The sequence below is a fragment of the Mycteria americana genome, chromosome 2, assembly GCF_035582795.1.
Source record: "Mycteria americana isolate JAX WOST 10 ecotype Jacksonville Zoo and Gardens chromosome 2, USCA_MyAme_1.0, whole genome shotgun sequence".
Classification (NCBI taxonomy): Eukaryota; Metazoa; Chordata; class Aves; order Ciconiiformes; family Ciconiidae; genus Mycteria; species Mycteria americana.
The window spans coordinates 97395189-97418612 of record NC_134366.1 but is presented as its reverse complement, the minus strand read 5'-3'; positions in this window follow the sequence as shown (position 1 = coordinate 97418612).

Below are 23424 nucleotides of genomic sequence, written 5' to 3'. Positions count from 1 at the left end.
TAAAATTGCAAAGCCCCAGCTGTGCTGGCTCCTGTTCTGCACCATCTCAGGACAGCCTGGAGACATGACATCTCCATCAACACCAATACACATGCTAGACGATAGCTTTCTGTGTGTCTGTCACAGAAAATAAAGATCTTCCCCCTCCATGTTGCATACCATTATAACCCTTCTAAAATGCAATGGACCAAAAAATATAAAGAACCAAAAAAGTGTTGTTGTTAATTGGCTATAAAATGGAGAAAACTCATGTTTAAAATTCCTTTTCTCCCCAACTCTCTGACAATCTATAAGCAAGATCACAAAAATTGCTTAGGTTTCTGTTTTCCAACTACGTAGCATAAGACTACAAAAGCTGGCCCAGAACACATAGGGTTACTATTCCAATAAGTTGCTGCAGATGTACAGTTATCTTGCAGAATTATTTCTTTTTTCATTTGAAGATACACATCATTAAAGAAAAATTTTACCCTCTAATCAATTCTTATGCAAGTGTGTCATGGTTTAGCCCCAGCCGGCAGCTAAGCACCACGCAGTCGCTCGCTCACTCCCCCCCGCGGTGGGATGGGGAGAGAATCGAAAGAGCAAAAGTAAGAAAACTCGTGGGTTGAGATAATAACAGTTTAATAATTGGAACAAAATAATAGTAATAATAATAATGAATTGTAATGAGAAGGAAAACAACGAGAGAGAGAGAGAGAGGAACAAAACCCAAGGGAGGGAAAAAGAAAAAAAAATTAAAAAAAAAAAAAGATACAACCGCTCACCACCCGCCGACCAATGCCCAGCCAGTCCCTGAGCAGTGATCGCTACCCCCCGGCCAACTCCCCCAGTTTATATACTGGGCATGACATCATATGGTATGGAATAGCCCTTTGGCCAGTTTGGATCAACTATCCTGGCTGTGCCCCCTCCCATTTCTTGGGCACCTGGCAGAGCATGGGGAGTTGAAAAAAGTCCTTGAGCAGTGTAAACACCGCTTAGCAACAGCCAAAACATCAGTGTGTTATCAATATTATTCTCATACTAAAATCCAAAACACAGCACTATACCAGCTACTAGGAAGAAAATTAACTCTATCCCAGCTGAAACCAGGACAAAGTGCTATCATTGTTGCTTAGACCTTCCTTGATTTTATTTTTCCACACCTGCTCCTGTACATGAGCCCTTTTGATACTGCTCTACTAGAGAACCACGGAGGCCCAGATATCAATAAAATCAGTAACAAGAAAGGGACCAGCATGAGTGGGGCTGCACCAGGAGGGGGAGCTGAGGTGACCCTGGAGGAGGCCATGCCCTCAACGATGGGGCACTGTCCCCCAAGATCCTAGCCAGCAGGCAGAGCCGGGGGTGGGTCACAGGCTCCAGTGACAGTCCCAAAACGGTGGGATGAGCCCAGGAGTCCAGTCAGGTGCCAAAGGAGACAGAGCTACCTCGTGGGACTGAGGGGTCCATCCAGGAGAAGATGCCAGAGACAGACCTGGGGCTCTGACACACCTACAGAGTGAGGCTGCTTAGGCTGCTACTACTTGTAGCTCAATAAAGAGAAATAAACTAATGTGCTTAGAAATAACATTTTAGAGTCTTGTTTTTGTGATCTTTGTAGTTCTAAGTCTGAGAAAACCTAAGCTTAATTTTCTTTTAGGTATTGAGAAGTCTAACAAACATAGATCTAGAAGTCTGAGCTGCAAGGGCAAATCCCACCACGTTCTGCAAGATTTGCAGTAGAATTAAGAGTACTGGGAATACATTATGTCTCCATGCACATGCACTCTCATTTTTGAGTGTAAGGCCATAGGACACTGAGCTGCATGGTTTTTATCTTATTTGCATGCTCTCAATTTTGCTCTGTGCTCCATTAAGATGAGGCGGGGGGTGGAACATTCTGGAAAGAGCAGGGAAGTGTCCTTTGCCATGGGACCTCCTAAATATACCTCCTAAATATTTCCTTACTCCTCTGCTGGGTTTAACAGACTACGGAATCACATCAAAGAGCTGCAAGCAAGCAGCTTTTGCAGTGGCTGAAGAGAGGAGCAAGGAGCAAAGCCTCAGAGCTGTTGAAAAATGGATGCTTTCCGAGGCATCAGAGGAGGTGACAGATTTTGCTGCAAATCAAAGTTAATGAGGTAGTTGTAGCCTTCACCTGGCTCATCTTCACACCATGTTGGAGGCTGTTAATGAAGCCTGTTGCCTGGGGGGATGGTGCCACATCTGTGAGGGCATGGCCAGCACTAGGATGACTTCAACGCTTGGTTCAGCCCCCCTCATGGAGCAGGCCTGCTCAAGCTGCTCACTGACAAGTGGTTATTTGGGTGGTTTATGGCTTACATAGTGGAGGTTCCAACAGAAGTCATAGAATTACTTTTTCCAAAAGGCAACAACTATATTTCAAACGGATAGCACCGATGCGGTACATACTGTGAAAACAAATAGGTTAAATGTCCATGCAAACTATGCACAGTCTTTGATTTACCCTTAATAAACACAACATAGTTGATGCAAAAATGTCCCTGAAAATTATTATAAAGAACCACCTATGGTTTCGTATAAATCCTCGAAGGGAAGATAATTGGTATTACTGTTCCTATACCACCCCTTCTCTCCAGTCAACACAGGGACACTGTAGGATTCAGTTATGTTTGGCTGATCAAGATGACAGTCTGTATTCCTAAGGCTGTTGGCAGCCAGCATAAGTCAGAGCATCCCTGAGGTTGATTTAATTTATACCGATGGACCTGCTGGAATAGACTGACCTCAGAATGAACTTCATCTTACCTTTTTATCCCTTTTCCTTACCTAGGCTATATGCCACTCAGTGTCGCCTACTGAGTTTAGAAATATGCATACATGCACGCATTTTATTTTTCAGTTGAAAAATTGAAAGCCACTGAATAATTTCCCCAATTCTTAAGTAGGTCTAAGACTGCCTCCAGGAAATTCTTTCCTGCTTTTCTTTTGAGATAAAATGTAATTTGGGCAGTTCAGTCAAAGCAGTGTAAATAATCATGCAGAGCAGTCAATATAGTTCATAGTTTCTAGAGGTTTAACACACTTAGGTGGCATCTGGACAAGTGATATAAATAAAAACTATACTTTTAGGAAACAGTTTTTTAAAAGGCCAACAGCTATTGTAACTCTATAACCCAGTAATATAGTATTGCCACTGCAAGTAACAGGCTTTGTACTGAGTTTGCAAGACCGTGGCACAGAGGCTCACCACCTTTGCTTTGTCTGAACTTGTCTTACTGTGCCTGCAGTTTTGTTTTTTACTTAATTTAGTTTTAACTTTTTTTTTCCTGGCCAGATGTCTATGGCTATTTGCTTTACTTTCACTTGTCGTTGTATAATACCACCATAGTTTTATACAGATAGTAGTAACAAGTGATCATTCAGTGCAAAATGAGATATTTATGATTAACATAGCAAAGCAGTGCAGAGGAACACAGGCCCAGTATAATAGTAGAGGCCTTGATAAGTGGGGACACAGGATGCACTGTACTGGAGTACAGGTCCGGAATGATAAGAGATGGGGAACAGGCTGGCACTGAGGACCCCCTGGCTATAAACAACTCACCAGTGGCCAGTTAAAATGCAGAACTATAGCTGGACAAAGCCAATTTATAAGTATCAAGAAAAAAGAACAGATATCTAACATATGTAAAAGATACCTTATACATTCAGATGTATCATAGAGATGCAGACCAATGGAGAATAAACAAGGTATAAAAGCACATTAGCAAACATAAGTGACCCCAAGTGCACCCTAGAGTGAAAAAGAAGCCATCAACACCGCATTCCTCCAGGTAAAGGGCTCCAGATCATAACTTGCCATAACAACACCACCACCACCAGACTGCAGCCAGTGACCTTATGGCCCAGAGCAGCAGTGGAAAGGTGAGCATAATCCCAGGGAAAGGAGTAGAAACTAAGTGGTTGTGTAACAATTTTAACTGTATTATTATTATGAGAAATTTTGTTTAGGGATATTACTGTAATACTGTTATTTCTGTATATAAGTCTTTTGCGTAATACTAGATCTGGATTAATAATGATTCTTAGCTTAAACTGTTAAGATTTCAATTCTACCAGCAAATTATTGCTTTATGTAGAAGGTGTTTGCCCGTAAACAAGATTTATTTTGCATGGTCTTATGCTCAATCAACAGCTCTCTACATGTACAAATAACTAGAACAGACTGTCTAGATCAAACGGTAAGTATTATGGCCGATTACTGTGATACTGAAGCTTCCCAACTTGCTGCATGCTGAATTTATTGCTACCTATAAACTTCTACAATAGTAAACCATAAAAACTTGATGCTCTTACACACTTACTGGCTCAAATCTCTAAGATCTTTTTTGGTAGATATTCTCAATTTTCTAAGAATAAACATACATATATACATACATATATTCTGATTAGCTCACCTTAATTTGACTTTACTGTTATATATTTTTAAAGGTTGCTTATGACTACATCCTTCAGCCAATTTGCATAAGATGCAGTCTTTGCATCTCAATGCTTTTCAACATTTTGAAGTAGATGAAATTACTACATTTCTTAAAGAAGCAGCCCAAATTCGAGTTCATAATTTTCTTCCTGCATTCTGGGATCTTGTGACAAGGCCCTTTTACAGACTACTTTTTCAAGTTCTTTTTATTACAGAGCTTCTGCTACTCCTTTTTGGCTCTTCATGGGGCTTACTCAAGAGTTATCCTTGTTTTGCTTTTCTGTGTTTATTTATCCCACCATGTATGGTCCCAAATTATTCAAAGTTTAAATCCATGTATGATACACTTTTTGATGCTCAATCTCACCCTCATGTAATAAAAGACTTTCTAGTGAAGGATAAAAGTATGCTCTCACATGGCACCGGTGAAGGGCAAGAATATTACAAGGTACCTCTCCAATTTTCCCCCCAGACAGTTTTCAGTATCTAATAACAGCATGAAATGCCCAACAAAGGCAAACAAAAATTAGGAAGAGGCATGACTAAGGCCCTACATCTTTTGCATTCATAAGGACACTGAAGGCAACTTTTAGCACAGAGTAACAAAGCTCCTGTTCTACCTGTCTACAAGACAATAAGAAGCTTTGCTGTAGAAAAAGATGCACTGTAATACTGACAGCTCTCTCAAATTCGTATAACTTACCGTAAGCGGTTGTTTTTCTGTGTTGTGTAACTAGTATTCTTGCATCTTGAACCGACATTACAGAAAAGGGTCCGCATGAAAGGGTAAAGACCCCGACTTGGTAAATCCCGAGCTTCTAAGTAACCTAAAACCAAGCAGCGGCAGAATTAAAACCAGTAACATTGCAGTTTCAAACCTGTACCATCACATTGTGTTCCCTTCTCCTAGAAAGTGGCTTTGTTGCCTGCAAACAATGAAGTTGTATCAATGGTGTCCCATTTAAGAACAACTAATTCACCACAGAAAATGAGTAACTTCTGTGTCAGACTGTGACAACAGGGTATAACATATGAAAAGCTGATTGCATGGTAGTAATCCCATTGCAACATCATACGCTTTCTAGCCTCTCTGCCCAAAATGACCTGTGACCTAGATTAGAATATAGACTTCTTCACAAAATAGTATTTCACCTTTTCTTCCAGGCTTTCAAGAGATGAAGGAACCGGTATTCAGCAATGTCGGAATGTACATCCATCAAGACTGTCTAAACAGCAACTTTTCCATATCTCTGAATTTATCCATATCTCTCCATAGTTCTGAGAATTTAAACTTCAAAATATAAAGCAACTTTTTGCTTATTTTGAAACATAAGGAATAACTATAGGGTTCCTATTTAACTTCATTTCTCTGTTTAAAACAGCTAAAATTGAGAAATACTTGAAAGGTCATTCCCCTCTTCCTCTGGATAACCTCCTTTTGGCAACCATTACATCAAAATTAAGGGAATGAAATGAGAAGGAGATAAGAAAACTAGCATTTGGGCTAGCACTCTTACTGAATATTCAGAATTGAAAGATACAGAAATGGGGAATTTACTACATGTACATGATACTTAAAAATCCTAATTTTATTTAAATTCTGGTGCCAATATTTTTGAGACATATACCATCAGTCAAACCATCCTTCATTCCTCAGGAACTGTACCTGATGTATAAAATAATTAATTTTGAGTTATGAATGACCAGTGCCATTTGCAGATGAGTTATTTTTACTTAGCACACTCCAGTTCACATTGTAGAAAGCTCTCCAAGCACGTACACTGGATTCCTTTCCACTAAAGCAAAGCAGAAGATGTACTCCAAGAGCACACTTAATGTACTCAAACCATTAGCATGCATTGCATCCTTGGGTCCAGACTAGAGCTAGTCTGAAGTAAATGTATATAGTGCAGGCTAGATTCTCTCCACATGTTTCATTCTACAGATCTATAATTGTTTTACCAAATTGGTTTCTAATGTAGCTAAAGTTGGTTTATCCCCAGTTTACTGACATCTGTGAATAACAGAATAATAAACTGAATAGACTATAATATCACAAGTCATTCTTTTCTGAATGAAGCTAACATTTGACAAGATAAAAGCAAAAAGAACTTTATAAAGTGGAGGTAGTCATAACACGTTTTGAAGTGTTGATGGAAATGGAAGAATTTATTATTTACAAAATGTTCATTCTAAATCCCAGGAAGTGGGTAGGGGTAAGATTCATCTTGTCTAACTGTTAATATCTACTGCATAATTATCTACCTCTGAGCCAGTCATCTAAACTCCATTACTCAACAGAAAGAAAAAAGTACAGCTAAAACCCAAGTAATCCACCTTACTCCAAAGTAGATGTCTAAAACTGGTCTGACAAATCAGACCTTAAACTTGGTATTTCTTTCCTGCCTAAATATGACTTGCTCAGCTCCACAGCTAGACAAGACTGAATCCCACTTTCCATTGGGATTCTTTCCATTGACTCCACTACATTTAAGTCCCCCCTTCTAGGATATCTTTAGTATTTCCTAAATAATTCTACAAGCAGAGGTGACCAAAACAGAACGCAGGTGAAACAAAACATACAGTTTTCCTTGTATTTTGGGGGCTCCTGGAAGCGGATTGCAGCCAGAATCAAGAAAAGCACACATGGCCAGAGTATTTCAGTGAGAGACAGGACCTGAAAAGGGAAACCAAAACATCGTCAGTACTATAGAAAACAGGATTTGGGAACAAATCATTACAATTCATATATCTTTTAATAAAAAAACATTAAATATCCCCTCTACAACTACTTAAGGGAAAGTAATATCATTAAAAGCAAATTAGTAATTCAGACTTCTATTTAAAATCCCTATAACTTTGCCAAATACACTGCTTTCGGAGTACAAAAGAAGTTTTCACTTCTTCTATTTATAGTGTTTGTAGATATTTCCCTCTGGTCAACACAGTGACTCTGACAACTTGATGACACCAACATCCAGCTTTCCCATACCTGAGCCTCCTAAGAAGCCAGCAGCATTCTGCACCTTGCTGCAACTCCTCATGCTCCCCTGAAGCCTGCTGTCCTGAACCCTGCCCGGCGGCATACCTCCTTGTCCTTCCCTGGCTCCCTGACTGCTGCCATCACACCCTTTCCGTCACCTGCAGTCACCCCTCTCCAAACACTGCCTTCGTCCCCTCCAGCAGCAGGGCGTTGTGAGACCAAGCTAATGGGCCTGAGGCTGCCCACTGCTGCGCTTCTCATTTCGCTGCCTTCCCATCCAGGGCCACAATGAAAAGGCATCCAAGCTGGTGCACTGCGGGACTCGCAGATTTTGAGTGTGTCTCCTCTGAGCAAATTGCACGTAGACAGTATGTGCTTGAGCCTCCTCAGAGAGGATGCAAACCCCCAAACAGATTGCACGGAGAAAACAAACAAAAAAACCCAATTGTCTCAATTTTCAGCTGCAAAAAGGAAGAAACTGCCATTCAGCCAACTTTCAAAAGACTTCTAGATTCACTAATAAAAGTGCTAGGAAAGTGTGAACACTGAACTCAGTAACAGAAATGTAGTAGAAATGACAAAGAACCACACTAAAGATCTCCCATTAGAGGCTATTAACTTCTCTGAAGTGTATTGAGGATTTTTATTTCTAAACTGTCAGAGTTGAATCAAATCCTACTGGGGAAGTGATTCCTAAACTCGGGTATGTTAGAAAAATACCTGAGAAAAGTAACATAACGCTTAAAAACAAAATCCAGTGGCAGAGTCTTCCCTGTGGAAAAGGCCTGCTCTGCTGAATGTGAGGCAAGGAAGTAAAGGTTTCCTGAAATTTAGGGAAATTGCCATTCATCTAAACTGAACATACTCCAGACCCAATAGGAGCCAACCAAAAAAAAGCAAGGCCTGGTGCTTTCAAATTTTCAGGCAGCAGCGAGGGCTGGCTGGTCCCTAAGGCACAGGGAGCCATGCATGGTAACACCTCCCAGCAGCGCAGGGGCCTTGCCAGCTGGGGACCCGTCCCACAAGACCCCACGAGGTGAACAGGGCAGGCCCAGACATCACAGCCAGCTTCAACCAGGGGTCCTGATCCTCAGGCAAGGTCATGGTGATGAGGCAGGACCACGGCCAAGCCAGAACAACAGCGGCAAAGCACAAGAGCTGAGCTGGAGAGCGGTGATCCTCTGACTTCACCCAGGCAGGAGCTGTGGGCCCAGAAGCCCCATTTCAGCTGAGGCGTGGGCCCAGGTGGAGCCCCAGGTGAGGCTGGTCAGGGCCATTGAAGCTCAGCAGTGCCCCCAGGGCCTGGCAGCAGCCTCCCCTCCTTGGCACGTTCATCAACATACCTCCCATCTGGGACTGGAGGGGCCTTGCTGTGGAGTGGTGCCATTGCTGCAGGATATCGGTGGGCTATTTTGGGGGGGGGGGGGGGGGAAGAGGTGGGCATGTAGAGCCAGGTACAGCAGATGAGGAAAGGGACACTGCAGAAGACACTTGGAGAAGGTGTCACCAGGCTGCCCATGAGAGACTGGAAAGTGTCAAGGCTGCCCCTGGAGACACACACCACCACCCTCCCAGGCCAGTGCTGGGGGAAGGTCCCACAAGAAGCCCAGGCAGAGGAGTCAGGGCTGTGGGAGACCAGAGCTCACTAGGGTTTATAGGGGGAAGGTGCTGGATAGCCACAGGCTGTGCTCCCTGGTGCTCACCTCAGGACTCACGGCAACCTCAGCTGGTGGTCAGGGCACAGCACCAGCCAGCTGCTCCCTAAAGGGCAGGGAGCCAAAAGGGATGCCAAGCCAGCAGGATCCTTGTCAGGCAGGGCCCATCCTGCAGTAGCCCAGCCAAGCAAGCAGGCTAGGCAACAGCAGCCAGATTCAACTGAGAGTCTAGATTTCCAGGTGAGTCTGTAGCAATGAGACAGGCCTACAACCAAGCCAGGAAGCTAACCTGCAGGTCACATTTAATAAGAGCAGCCAGGGTCAGACACAGTCTGCAATCACTAGCGGAATCTATGGAAAAGTACAAGAGACTACAACTCCTACTGAAAGCCCCAGACTGAGTTTAAATAGGGACAGGGCTGGGTGTGTGGGTGGAGGCCCCAGGTGAGGCTGTTCAGGGCCATTAAGTCCTATCAGTGTCCTCAGGACTCTGACACCTGTGAGCAGAGCTGTAGGTGTATTTAGGTATTCACTTGACAATGCCTTCTAGATAGGATACAGCTACTTATCATCTGCCCTTTTTTGTGCCTACTCATTTTTCTGTAAGCTGGAGAAGCCACTTGGGATTCTGCATTATGGGGACCATCTCTGGAGAACTTGCAGACTAACCAAAGTCTTCTGATTTCAAGTCTGCTGTTCTGTCCTCTGTCTGTCCTACTGCACCAGACTTTTATCAGGGACTTCCTTTACCTCTTGCAAGCAGATCAAGCATAAATAAAGAAATTGAATGTGTGGTTGGCTCAATAGCTTTCAAGTCCATTGCACAATATCCAGAATCATACTTGTGAGCCCTGGACACTAAAATAACTGTGGCAGCTTTTTGCTCTTTCAGTATAACAACCTGGACAAAACACAAAGTCATGTAAACAAAACCATGGTGAGGAGCCACCACAAATAATTCCAGGCAGCTCTACTTCTGAAAGCCCAGGACTGGACTCATGGCCAAACCAAGTCATGGGTTGTCACCTACCAACCAAAAAACCTTGAGTTTCTTGGTTATATTTAACAAGGACTCATGATGTGGGAAGAACAGGAATGGTTTTACCTACTGGCTCAGTCACCAGTATCCAAACTCTTAGTAAAAAAGCTAGTCTTATTGTACAGAGCTAAATCTAGGCCTTACTAAAAAAGATATTACTTTGGAGCAGCGTTTCACTAGGACACTTACTGATGAGAGTACTTCTTTGGTCAAGGAAATCTAACATGTTATTTGTAATTAGTAAGAAGGTTTCAAGCAAAAAATGCAGGGGATTAAATATGTTGGTAAGAGGGATTTATTTGTGCTACAAAGCAGAGAAGGGATAGACTTGAAGACTTTTATTAATCATTACAAAGGCCTTCCCAGAGGGATGGAACAGATTTTATTAAATGTCTCTGGAGAAGTAGACCTAGGATCGAAAATATCACACTATCTTATCACAAAAATTGAGGAACAGCTTGGTACTAGCACTGTGGCATACTTTTGCACTTGTACAAACACCGTTATAGGATTTACGGTATCTGAAAGATTCTACTTGCTTACCACAACAGAAAAGCAGAAAATACAGTGTTTCCCATTAACTGAGACAAAACGAAACCCTACAAATGGAGAAACAAATTTCCCATCAATTCAGAATAAGGCAAGCTTCTGACTTCAAAATCTAGATTAGTTCACCCAAACAAATAGAGAAATACCCTCATTCTGGACCTTCTTTTTTCATACCATTTCCCCTATTAGGCTGCATTAAGGACCCATTATTCATATTTAAGATAGCTGTGAAATTAATTGGACTTTCTCCATTGATGCCCCCTTTGGTATACCATAACAGTCACCAGAGGCCCACTCTTGCAACTTTCATGGGGTGTGATATATCACTTGGCCTAAAACTTTGAATGGTATTCTTCCTGTAGATTTCTGTGGACTTTAGATGCAGCCAAGGAAGTTAATTTATTTCAGGTAGACTTTAGTTAATTGGGTTTGGCCTGTTCCTGGGCTTTTTTGTCTGCAATTACATTTTAGAAATATTTTGAACTTTAAGAGATTGACCCACTGAGAATTGCTGCTGGATTATCAGATGGTATGTAGGAAGCAAAACAGAGAAAGGAGAAGAAATAACCCATTTATAGGTATGACTGAGTGTCATCTGGCTAGAAATACAAGAGAATACTCTATGACTAGAAAAGTCACATGGGCTGTAACATAGTAGGGTATGCCAGGTACAGAACAGTTACAGTTGAGAACTCTCCTCTGGTTTAAGCTCTTCCAAAATTAATTTGCTTAGTCAGAATATCCAAAAATCTGGCATGCAGGGAAGGGTTATTATTCCAAATCTGGGACAAATGAGCCAAAGATTCTTAAAATACAAAAATACAACAGCAGCATTTTTTAAAATGGGTAAATTCTCTGTTGTTTTTTTTCCCCCCACAAAACTAGGGATCAAAATTAACATTGTACAATGCCACTAGCACTGGCACTGGGGGAGAAAGACACCTAATTAAATGATAAGAGCTGTAAACAATTGTTGCTCTCATTCTGGGCTGGATTGTCCTTGGCTGTTGCCGTTCACCTGAGAAACCTCATTGCACCTAAAGAATAGGGTAAATAGCAATGATTTTGGTGAATCTATAAAATTCAAGGTTTAATAAATGTATCAAATTCGTGACTGGAGAATACCAGTGAGGCAAGCAAGTATAGGCCTATTAGAATAACTTTTGTTGTTTAGGTTTTAGGAAAACAAATAATTTCCCCATTTTCCATTTATCTCCAGAATTTCGGTATGCATTAATGGCTTATCAGAGGTAGACTTCTCAGTCTAATATGCTTATGCCTTTCTTTGTTAAAGTACCATGAGTCTGGATGTTGATAATAGCAATTGCAGAGAACCTAGGAATGTTAAGAAGTAATCCCGTTGTCCACATTGCCGTAGTCTGCTCAAGCTGTCCTTACTACCATCTCAACCACTGCCCGGGTAGCAACAGCAGCAACCATGCAGCTGATGCTTGGACGTGAAGGAGTCTGAAATAGTTGGGGTTTCTTTCCCAAACCTCAAAAAAGTCCTTAGCAGTTCTGTCCTTTGGTAAGCTAATGATTCTTTTAGGCAAATAAAGCAAACCCCACGCAGCTGGCTCCTGTAGAGCACATGATAACAGTGGAATTTGGGATAAGTACAAGAACTGAGAAGGCAGGTGCAGAGGCAACAACAATAGGTTGGGCTGAAGTGGATATAAGTTGGAGGACTCAACTATCAGCATGCTGCAGACATTAAGCAAGCAAAACTGATCTTATTGAGCAAGTTATTCCTGGTAAAAGTGGGAAGTAATACTGCTGTATAAGGCATATTCATGTTCAAATAGGAAAGGCACCAATAGAAGAAGGTCCAAAGAACAGGCGTTCACAAGATGGCAGCCCTTACGCAGCTGCTTTGCCCAGGCACTGAGGGGAACGGGGGTCTGAGAGCTCATGCCATTCTGGTGAGTTGCACCTGGAAGAATGGTGAATTTGGCAACGGAGCTTTAGGACCTGGCTGATAAAAGCAGACAACTTTGTAGCCATTCACTGTTATTTTATTTTACTTTTTTTTTTTTTTTTGCACTGATGCAAAAACATACAGGTGCAAAACAGAGGGCATTCAGCAGTAAGCAACTTTTAGGGGTGTTTGTATCTTTTAAAGTGTGGAAGAAAGAAGTGTGAACTGTAAAGGACAGAAGCAGGGCAAAGATGACAGTTAGTGTAGGGGCAGATGAAGAGCAAGAATTATACCAGTATTTTTTCTCATGCTTAACATTAATCCAAAATGAAAATGATTAATAATAGCAACTTTTTAAAAAAGACATAGCTTTAGGATAGGCTATGTTTCTGTTTTCTCCTAATAGCTGTACTAGGAACTACACACTCCAAGCATTTCACAACATTATTATAATCCCAATTCTCCTCTAAATTAGGGTATCAGAACAAGAGAATTTGGGAATCACATTTCATCCTTTACCTAGCTGCAAGTTTGGATGGTAATACTATATAAACAATAGTTAAGAAATGCAGTGATAGAAAACTTAAGTACTACAGTTGCCTGGTAGTATGTATCTCCTAAGCTTCCAGAATGTGTACGTCAGAAGCAAAAGCTCCTGAAAACAGAAATGAGAAGGTATCTTCTACACAACTGCAATTTCAAACTCCAACTGACGTCCAAACATACATATTATCCTGTGCTGCCTTTGAACCATGTTAATAAGAGGCGCTAATGCCTGTCTGAATTTCAGTCAAAACACCTACTCTTTACAGAACACTTACGTCTTTCACAGCCCCTTCACCCTTCACTGCGTGATATCAACTAATGCCACATGACACTCATGACACATCGTTAGTTCAACAGACCACACTTGTCTTCTAGCCCTAACTGCTGATAAATAACCATGAGAAGACAAGTGCCTTCTACAGAGCGATCTACACAATGTAATATAGAGCAGAAACACATCAGATCTTTCAGGAGATGCTTCTCTCTTCAGATTCACAAGGGTCTGACCTGCCCTTTGTGTAGGTGGATGATCCACCTGGATTTCTCCTTGCATAACTGCAGATGGAGTGCCTTCATGGCCCAGTGTTCACACAATGAGCACATAAGGAGGTTTTGCAAATTCCCCAGGGCAGCTCCTGGCTCTGAACAGGCAGAATTAAGTTTTCTTTGGGTCATTTATTGTAATTCCTGGTTTGGGGAAGTCTGCATCTCAGTTGAACTCTCTCTTCAGGAAAGCTACCAATTAGGCAAACTTAAAACTTACATGAATGAAGATTTTGTCCTTCAAAAATATGTAAGAGGGAAAACTAGACAGAGCAAGAAAAGAAATAGTTTAGCACGGAGGAGAACACGAGATACTGAGAAGCCACTTAATGCACATTTATTGAAGTAGGAGGAACAGGGAGCATACAGAAGTGTTTAGGAACTGAGAAGAATATAACCAACAGTATTCCTCCCAAAAAAATGTCTTTCATGTTAAAAAACATCACTTGAGATTATTTGGAGCAGAAATTCTCTCTCTAAATCATAATTTTATTTAAATGAAATATTTCTGAAATGAAAAGCTGTATGTTTATTTAATTGAGGTAATCCTATCTGAAGCAGCCAACAAGCCGTATTGCAAATCCCCAGATCATCACAGGCAAGGGAAATCAATGAGAAACTATTAATTGAAGTGACATTTTTTTCCCCACAAAAATGTTATCTCACTTGAGAAAATTCACTTCCTTCTATCTTAAATTAAAAAATCATGTCAATCACAGTAAAAGCAAGCAATGACATCTCATCTCATATTTGAGTATTATTTTAATTTTGCCTGCTGTTGAAGTAGCTGCCACATTCTGCATATTGGAATTTGAAAGGTTAAATTAGGCTTTGTAGAGTGGTAAGAAAGGAAATTTAGAAGTATATACAATTTTAATACACAGTCCTTGCATTCCCCATATCTAGATTTTGATCACAATTGTGCAAGCTTTTTTACATTACCAATGAGTACCTGTAATGTGAAGAAAATTGATTTTCATCCCCGCCACTGCTACAAGCACTGGTAGTATCTAATGATAATTAAATGATAAGCTGTGGCTCTTCAAAACTTTTATGAGATTTCCTATCTCATTTGCAAATTGGGAAGCATTGCTGTATTCAGCCATTTTAGAATTAAAACACACTGTTGTTCTCTACTTGTGTTTTCAACAATTAGGAGACCAAAGGCGAAACAAGAACCACTTGCAGCCAGCCTATGCAACCTGCAGTGCAACCTAATAATCTGCAGTGAAAAGGGAAAATCGATAGATACACTCTTTCCAACAGATATTAAAAGAAGATTTAAAATATTCCTTTTTTTATCATTTCCAAAAACTTACCGGTTGCCTCACACGGCAGAGCCAATTCTTCCAAAACAAAGCCTTGAACTGGTGCACAGCATGCCCCATATCGTCCTTCCTTTCCTTCATCCACTTGCAGAGCGGCTTCTTCAGGACTTTCTAACTCAGAATCATCTCACCAAGCAGTCTGAACATACTATTCAGAAGCCGATTAATTCCAGCACTAGAGAATGGTGCAAGAGATTTGCCTGCTTGCTGAGAAAAGATGAGATTATGTTTCTGCCTCTTGTTTTGCATTCGCTGAGGAATCTCATCTTTCCATTTGCTTCTCAGTGCAATGAACAGTAAGGGGATGGGTTTGTATAAATGCCTTCAGGGTGATTTACTCCACAGTATATATTCTGCACTTGTTTCTGCTTTTCTGGAATAAAAATGAATGCAAACAACAGGGAAAAAGAACATGTAACACCCATTTGTCTTTTTCCACAGTTTGGTGACTTTCTATCACTGCAGTGTTAATGTCATTTTGCATGCATATGCTTAGATTTTGGAAAAAAAAAGAATAGTAGGAAAGTAAGTACATTGTTTAACCACATAGCTCTATACATGCCTGTATACTTCTAGAACACCCTTGTAAGTATACATCTAGCACTGTGGTGGTCCCATTGCATCATCATATGACTGTTTAATTTTATCTTATAAAGGGTGTGTGTTTGACATTTCATTCTCCTTTTTCAGTATACATTACCTACGTAAAGGTGGAATATTCCGACGAGTCAGAAAACTCTATTAATTAATTGCCACATGCCACCTAGGATGAAAATCAGTCTTCCAGCATTTCCTTCAGCAAAGAGGAGGGAAGGCAATTCCTGGAGCTGTGCGGAGGGATCTGCAGGAGGGGAGCCTGCGCGTAGCTGGGCCACCGGGAGACACTGCAGGTGTCTGGCGGTGCAGAGCTGTGCTGTTTTACTGGGGGGTGAGAATGACTGCCCTACCCATCGGGAATGCCACCTTGGGCAGAGGAGTAAACATTCTGTATGTTTTGTTCTACCCAAGTGAATTGCCTAAGATAGGATCTGATCCCCAAAAGCTCTCTCTGTGGTCAATGGAGACACAGAACACAGCCTTTCTAGAAGGTGGTTCAAACCACCTATAATCTGAATCATGAATCGCACATACACACACATTAGGACAGCGCGATGCCTGAACAAATATTCTTCATTTCTCATTATTGCTGAGTAAATTGCATCATTACACTTTCTGCAAAATGCATTACTATCGAATGAAAGAGACATCTTAACATTCACAGCTATTTTTTCACATTAAGAGTAAAATCCCCCAAAATGTAAAAACTTTTTGGATACAGAAGTCACCAGTGAGGAATCCGACTTCCAGTAGATTTGGGCTAAGGCAGCAATCTAAAAAATTAATAAGTCTGATACTTCTGCAGTGAGCAACTGCGCATCCGTAGGTCCACTGAGCTCTGCCAGTTTCCATGGGATGAGGTTCAGCTGCTGTCTTATGTCCAGTGCCTGAGCTTCCCTTTCCCGAGCTTTGGATTTGGGTCACCCAACAGCAGGTTTTGGCCCTCCAGAGCATGTTGTGAAGCTTACTTACTCCACTTCATGTTAAACTGACTGATTAATCTGTTAAAATCTTTGTATTTGAATGGTGCAAATTTCTGTTTTAATTTTTACATTTTCCATGGGTTCAAGGAGTAGAAAAAAAACAGATTATGTAGGTCTCGTGAATTCATAAATTTTTACATACTGGTAAAAATCACCTCCCAGAAAAGCTGAAATCACAGATGTGGTCATGGCAGAATATGACTAGTTGAACACCTTTATTCCTCAGATATGGTGGGATTCCTTTTTATTTTCTCTGCTGAAAAATTTTCTCTGACTGAAAAATTACTGAAGTAATTGTGTAGCTTTAAATAGAAATGTGAAAGTCCTCAGGACATACTAAAAAACTAAGTAGTTCAGTGTTCACCTGAATGATGTTAAGCATGTTTGTACCTCTAAGGCAGGATTAATTAAGTTATGTATGAAGGTGGGTCTATTGAGCACATCTTCTGTTCTTCCATTAACCCCTATTTCCCACTCTGTCGGCATGGTACTGGCAAAGCGTGCACCTCCGGCGGTCATCGAGCACGTTACCATCTTTCTGCTTCCTCCAGTGCTGAAGAGCAGCCCCCGTGCTGTGCAGCAGAGCCACATGTCCCCCACGTCTCACCTCTCCCATCATCCCCCCTCTCTGGGGCTCTCCTCTTGGCACGCCCTACCGTGGCAAAGTGTAGCTGGGCAAACAACCGAAAAGGAAGAACATACCTCACCAAGGAGCTCCACTTCACAGCTGGCTGGCATTTGCATAAGGGATGTTTCTGTTTTCAGTCAAGCAACGCTAAAATCCCTGCTATTTCAGAGTATGTACAGTAATTTTGCTCACTAGGACCAAAGGTGAAATTCTGAGATAGCTCAGATGAAAATTCTGTGCGCAGTTGAAGTATGCATTTTTAAACAAATATTTGTCAATAATTGAATATTGTGAATATTCAGTTTTTGGCATGGGTTCACACAGCCATTTTGGAAAGCTGGGGAGCAGAATCTGTAGTGTGTGATTTGTAGGAAATTATAAACTAATCAGTCAGCAAAATGAATTACAAGCAGTTATTTATCAAAGCAACTGATACAGAAGACAGTTCCTGACTGTAAGTATGTAAGCTAAAACAGCTCACATGAACCATTTGCCAAATTATTTTGAACAAGTAGTTCTGCAAAATCTCTGCTCATCCGACTGTGTGATGTGCATAATTTATCATGCTCTATATCATTACTTACTCATAAATGTTGCATTCTATTTTTTAATGCTAAACAGCTTTTCATGGATACAGGAGACAACTATTTTGTATGCAGTTAGTATTCAGTACTAATGAACTACTGACTCCTCATTTTACTATATAAGACCCCAATAGACAAGCACCTTTCACCAGCGAGTTCTATTGACTTCATTTGCCCTCACACATCATCGTCCTTTCCTAAAGAAATTAATTCTTGCTTAGTATGGTGTTCTCCAGTAGTAGACTTGTTTTTCCTAGAACAAAATTTATGAAAGTAAAAGATACCTCATAAACATTCAACCAAGAACAATCCTCGCAGTGGCATTCTGCGAAATTACTTCTAAAAGTAATTTTAGAAGAAGCAGGATGTTTCTGGATGTGCCTGGGCTGGCAGATGGCCAGGGCATCGCTGTTCTTTCTGTGCCTCTGTACTGGACTGTGACCTGTGGATGAGCCCATGTGGGAGCAGGACACCCCAAAGCGTCTGTGCCCATGGATAAGCCCATGCCAGAGCAGGTATATCTTGAAACGTCTGTGGCCATGGTTATGCATGTGCCACAGCAGGTATAGCTCTGAAGGAATTATGGCCCAAGGATAAGTCCATGCTGGTTAAGGTGCACCTCAAACCATCTGTGGCTGTGGGTAAAGTCCATGCTGCAGCAGGTACACCTTGAAGCATCAGTGGCTGTGCATGAGGCCATGTTGGAGCAAGTTTACTTCTGAAGGGACTACAGACTGTGGACAAATTCAAGCCAGAGCAGGGGCAAGGGGAGGAGTTCATTGCAATGTTAAACCTGATGGTTTGGTCCAAAGGGAGCAGGAGTGGAGACTGTAATGGAAATACCTTTAAATTGTAACCCATGATATGAGTTGCATGTTATAGGAATTACTGCAGCCAGAACCACCTGAACCAGTGGAGGACAAGCCTTACAAGAAGCAGTGCAAGTGCAGCAGTGACCTGACCTGAGCTGGCTTTGGTGCCCAATAACTCCATGCAACACACCACCTCTCCTGTCCTGAGTGACCACCATAACAGATGGAGCCCAAAGTCATGGACTAAATGAACTCAGTGGACATTTTGTGGACATTTATGGACATTTTACAGACATTTTACAGGGGCGGTCCATAGACTAAGGGAATTATATCTGTGTATTATATCAAAGGATGGGAAGGGTGATGGTGGGTAATGAGAATGTATTGGATAGGGTAAGACCTGAGCATGACATAAATGGTATAGAATAAGGGGTGGATACTGTCCTGGTTTCAGCCGAGATAGAGTTAATTTTCTTTATAGTGGCTGGTATGGGGCTATGTTTTGGATTTGTGCTGAAAACAGTGTTGATAATACAGAGATGTTTTAGTTGTTGCTGCACTGGTCAAGGACGTTTCAGCTTCCCATGCTCTGCCAGGTGCAGGAGAAGCTGGGAGGGGGCACAGCCAGGACAGTTGATCCAAACTGACCAAAGGGCTATTCCATACCATATGGCGTCATTGCTCAGCATATACAGGTGGGGGAAGAAGAAGGAAGGGTGAACGTTAGGAGTGATGGCGTTTGTCTTCCCAAGTAACGGTTACGCGTGATGGAGCCCTGCTTTCCTGGGGATGGCTGAACACCTGCCTGCCCATGGGAAGGAGTGAATGAATTCCTTGTTTTGCTTTGCTTGTGTGCGCGGCTTTTGCTTTACCTATTAACCTGTCTTTATCTCAACCCATGAGTTTTTCCGCTTTTACTCTTCTGATTCTCTCCCCCATCCCACCAGGGGGGAGTGAGCGAGCGGCTGAGTGGTGCTGAGTTGCTGGCTGGGGCTAAACCACAACAATGAGCTTGACTGTATTATGTGCAATGTTATAGAAATATAAGAAATATGAAACCAAACCACCTGCACACACAGAACAAACCCTTGGCACAAAAGAGATGGTAATATTAAAAATTAAGCACACAGGCAGGAAAAGCAAATCAGTTCTAAATATTTTTGGAAAGACGAATCAGCTACATTGCTGCCATCCTGGAAGCTCTTTTGAGTGATCTAGCTTTCATCAGTACAGTGTCAAGCAGTACCCTGTGCAAGTACCAGCTTTAAATAGCAACTTTGTTTAGGATTTGCATGTACAAAGAGCTTAAAAAGGTTCAAACGCAGCACAGCTGCTGGTAAGCTAAATAAAATACATGCTTTCAGGGCTCCTTAACAGAGTGGCTGTAGTCAACAGCAGCATCCTGAATATTGCAGGGCAAATTAGAAGGTCATATATTTCATCATGTGCTCCACTCATTCCTTCTGGAATGGAAAAAAATTATGCTCAGAATCGGGTCTCCAAGTGAGGACAAGACAGAGTGACCTGCCCTTTTCTGCTTCTGCTTAGCTTTAGTAGGCTTTGTCTCAGTTTTAACTTAGAAGTTTACTCTTATAATATGCAAGATATCCAAAACCACTGGGGCAGAAAAGGCAGAGAACCTTCTGCCAGCATTCATCTCTGGTTTTAAAACTTGACTGCTGTATAATATGATACCATTAACACACCACGTCTAGCCTACAGTTTTAATATAAGCTAATTAGGGTAGATTGGCAAGGACATTCAAAGAAATAGTTTTATACATTAAAGAGGTTAAAGCCCAGGAGCCAAAATAATTTTTGGTAGACAGGAATGCAGTCAAATCATGTGAGAATATGGCTGGGAATCTGGTAAACTAGCATATTTTCCTATCACCACCCACAATTTCTTTCACAAGGTTTATTGTGTGATCACAAGGCTTTCCTTTTAACATTACTGGGAGTACTACTTGTAAATATTTACAAGGCACAGACCTGTTTTGCAGACAAAGCGCCTGCAGGATGACATCAATTAGAAGCGTCTTTCCTGGGAGACACTTCCTGCGTGCTAAGTTAGAATATGATGAAAAATGTTAGTTGTGGGCAAGGTCAAATAATAGGGCTGATTAAAATGGAGCTACACATTAAACAAAACAGACCCAATCTCACAAGGGGGCCAGTGGTTGGTTTGAGCTTCTGGGCAGCTCTAGGAATTTTATTCTCGTACTATGATAGACTAATAGTAAGCCGAAGATTTTCTCACAGTTACAAGCTCAGTGCCAACAAGAAGCATCTGGAATCAGGTTTCTGTGTCCTGTGAAACCGGCTCTGTCTGTCTTTTTCTGCTGCTGCATTTTGTCTGTAGCCCGAGCTAAAGCATTGCCCCTGTCAGCATTACTCTTTCTTCTATTATTGTACCATACAGTTTCAGATTTAATGTTGCTCTATTCAGTGATCTCCTTTCTCTTCAGGCAGAAGACTTTTTAAACTGTAATTTAATGCATACTCTGGAGTAAAATATTAAATGGTAATTATTTTACAAAAAGAAAGCATGTAGTTAAGTCACTCCAACGTAAAGACTAAGAAACTTTCAGGGAAAGCAAACCTCAACATCTTGTAGCAAACCGTAACAGTGTCATCAAACCACACTACTGTGCTTTTTTGTATTCAGTTGTCGCACACAGATCCAATCCCCAAAGCTCAGTTTGCTGCTTGCACTACTGAGCGCTGCTTCAGAACATAACTGACTGCTGATGGGCAAATCTAAAAACATTCACACTTCCGTTTCTTTCACCTATCTTGTCAATGGAAATGAAACACATCTCCGATTCAACTGTATAAACATTTTATTTAGGAATATATTGAGATCCAGACTTGAGAAGAAAATCCAGTTCTGTTACATAATGCACTGAAAATCCTTTGCAAGGACTCAGGAAGAATTTTTAAAAAGATACTGCATATTACTTGTATATTTTCAAGAAATACTGAAATAACGGAATTATTTTGCTTGGTTTTTAAAGGATAGATAAAAACATTTATACTCTAAGCACTTCTGGCAATAGGTCATTCCAAAATGTTCCTTTTCAGGATTTCTCATACCTTCCATTAAAGAAAATCCTTCTCGGAAGTATATCGAGATGCCAAAAATAAAAATCCGCTCCTTCAAGTCACTAATCAAGTTACTGCACATTCTCAGCCTCTTGCAAATGTGAAACAAATGCATTCTAGCCTATCTTCATTATGGTCTCAACCATTTCTTTAACAAAAAGGTAGGCACAGGCCAGAACACCACCATGAATCACAGAACAAACCATTGGTAGAAACCACTGTTTTCTCCCTTCACACTTCCACCCTATTCATATCTTCTACCATCCTTCTTTGCTTTTGATCCCTTATGATCTCTGGACTGAACTGATTCTGTAGTGCATCGCTAGGTACAGGGTGGCATAGAGAACAAAAGCAGGCCTTTGATTTGAAATTGAGGTTTCCAGTGTCTGCAGGATTTGTAGATCTACCAGGAGACACTGCACTGTGTAATATCAAACATATATGTAACATCATATATGCTTTTAAAAATATCACCACTCCAAATCCTGATTCATGTTCTGCTGAAAGAATGTGAATGGCTAATATTAAAGAATTGATTTGCATATAAAAGCCTGTTAAATATTTTATAATTCTTTATGGACGTCTTTGTAAAACCTACAGGAAGGTAACTTCACTGCCGGATGCACACAGCTGACTCATTTCGTTATCTCTCTGTCCAGTTGCAGTCACAAGGGAAAATACAATTGTCCTTATCAGGATAACATTCTGGCAAGTTTCCTCTGAAGCTAAGAAAAGTATTTTATTGCACGTAACGTGTCTATAGAGCACCCTCTTGCATTAGGAATACAGCATTACAGGATGGTGACCAGTAGAAACAGGAGGAACTTGGTCTCCTTTAAATTCTAATTTTAAGTTGCCATACATCCCTTTACTCCCTCTGTTAGGAAGCACAGAACAAAAATATTTCAGCAGAAAGAAAAGTACAATGTCCTAAGGAACAGCGGGAAGGAGAAAGGACATACTGGCAAAGAGTGAATGGCTAAAGTCTTCCAGGGGTTTCTGCTAGGGTCTTGTATGTTGATTTAACAGAATAGATGCATCACTCCATGAATGCTTGAACCTTAGCTCCAATTCAGACAGGCCACAATGCTAGTTATATTTTGGCATGTAGCAATAAGAGTTTCGATATTCGTTATCAAAACAGAAGTGCCTACTTTATATGACCGTAAATACAAAAGCTTTGTAGTTTCAATTGACAGCTCACCCTGTTAAACGATTTAAGAACTATTTCTTTTTAACCGGTCTCCAGATTCTTCCTGTCCTTCCTTTAAAAAGACAAATCACACCATTCCAGATTCACAGCTCCAGGACAACCGCCGTAAAATGCTTCCCCAAAGCGTCACAGCACCACATTGTTTTCTTGATAAAGTATTTTTTCTCCTCTTTACGTAATTCATAGTAAGTATTTCCTTTACAACAGCAAACTGTCTCCTTCAAACCCATACTGGTCAATTTGGTACAAGCTTTTCTTCAGCCTAGGGTACAGCACCTTGCTTCTTAAGTGACCTCCTTGCTGCTGTTCTGGGAACAGGAGGCTGCAGAGCAAGGATGCGCTTTGTTGCGTGTTTCCCAAGGGACCTCACAGGGCTTCGTGCAATGCCCAGGCAAGCACTAGGCATAGTTAAGCACAGATTTCCCCCCCTCAAATAAGGGAGGAACAGTTCAAACAAAATGTGGAGCCATTCCCACCTAACTCCTTCCCTTA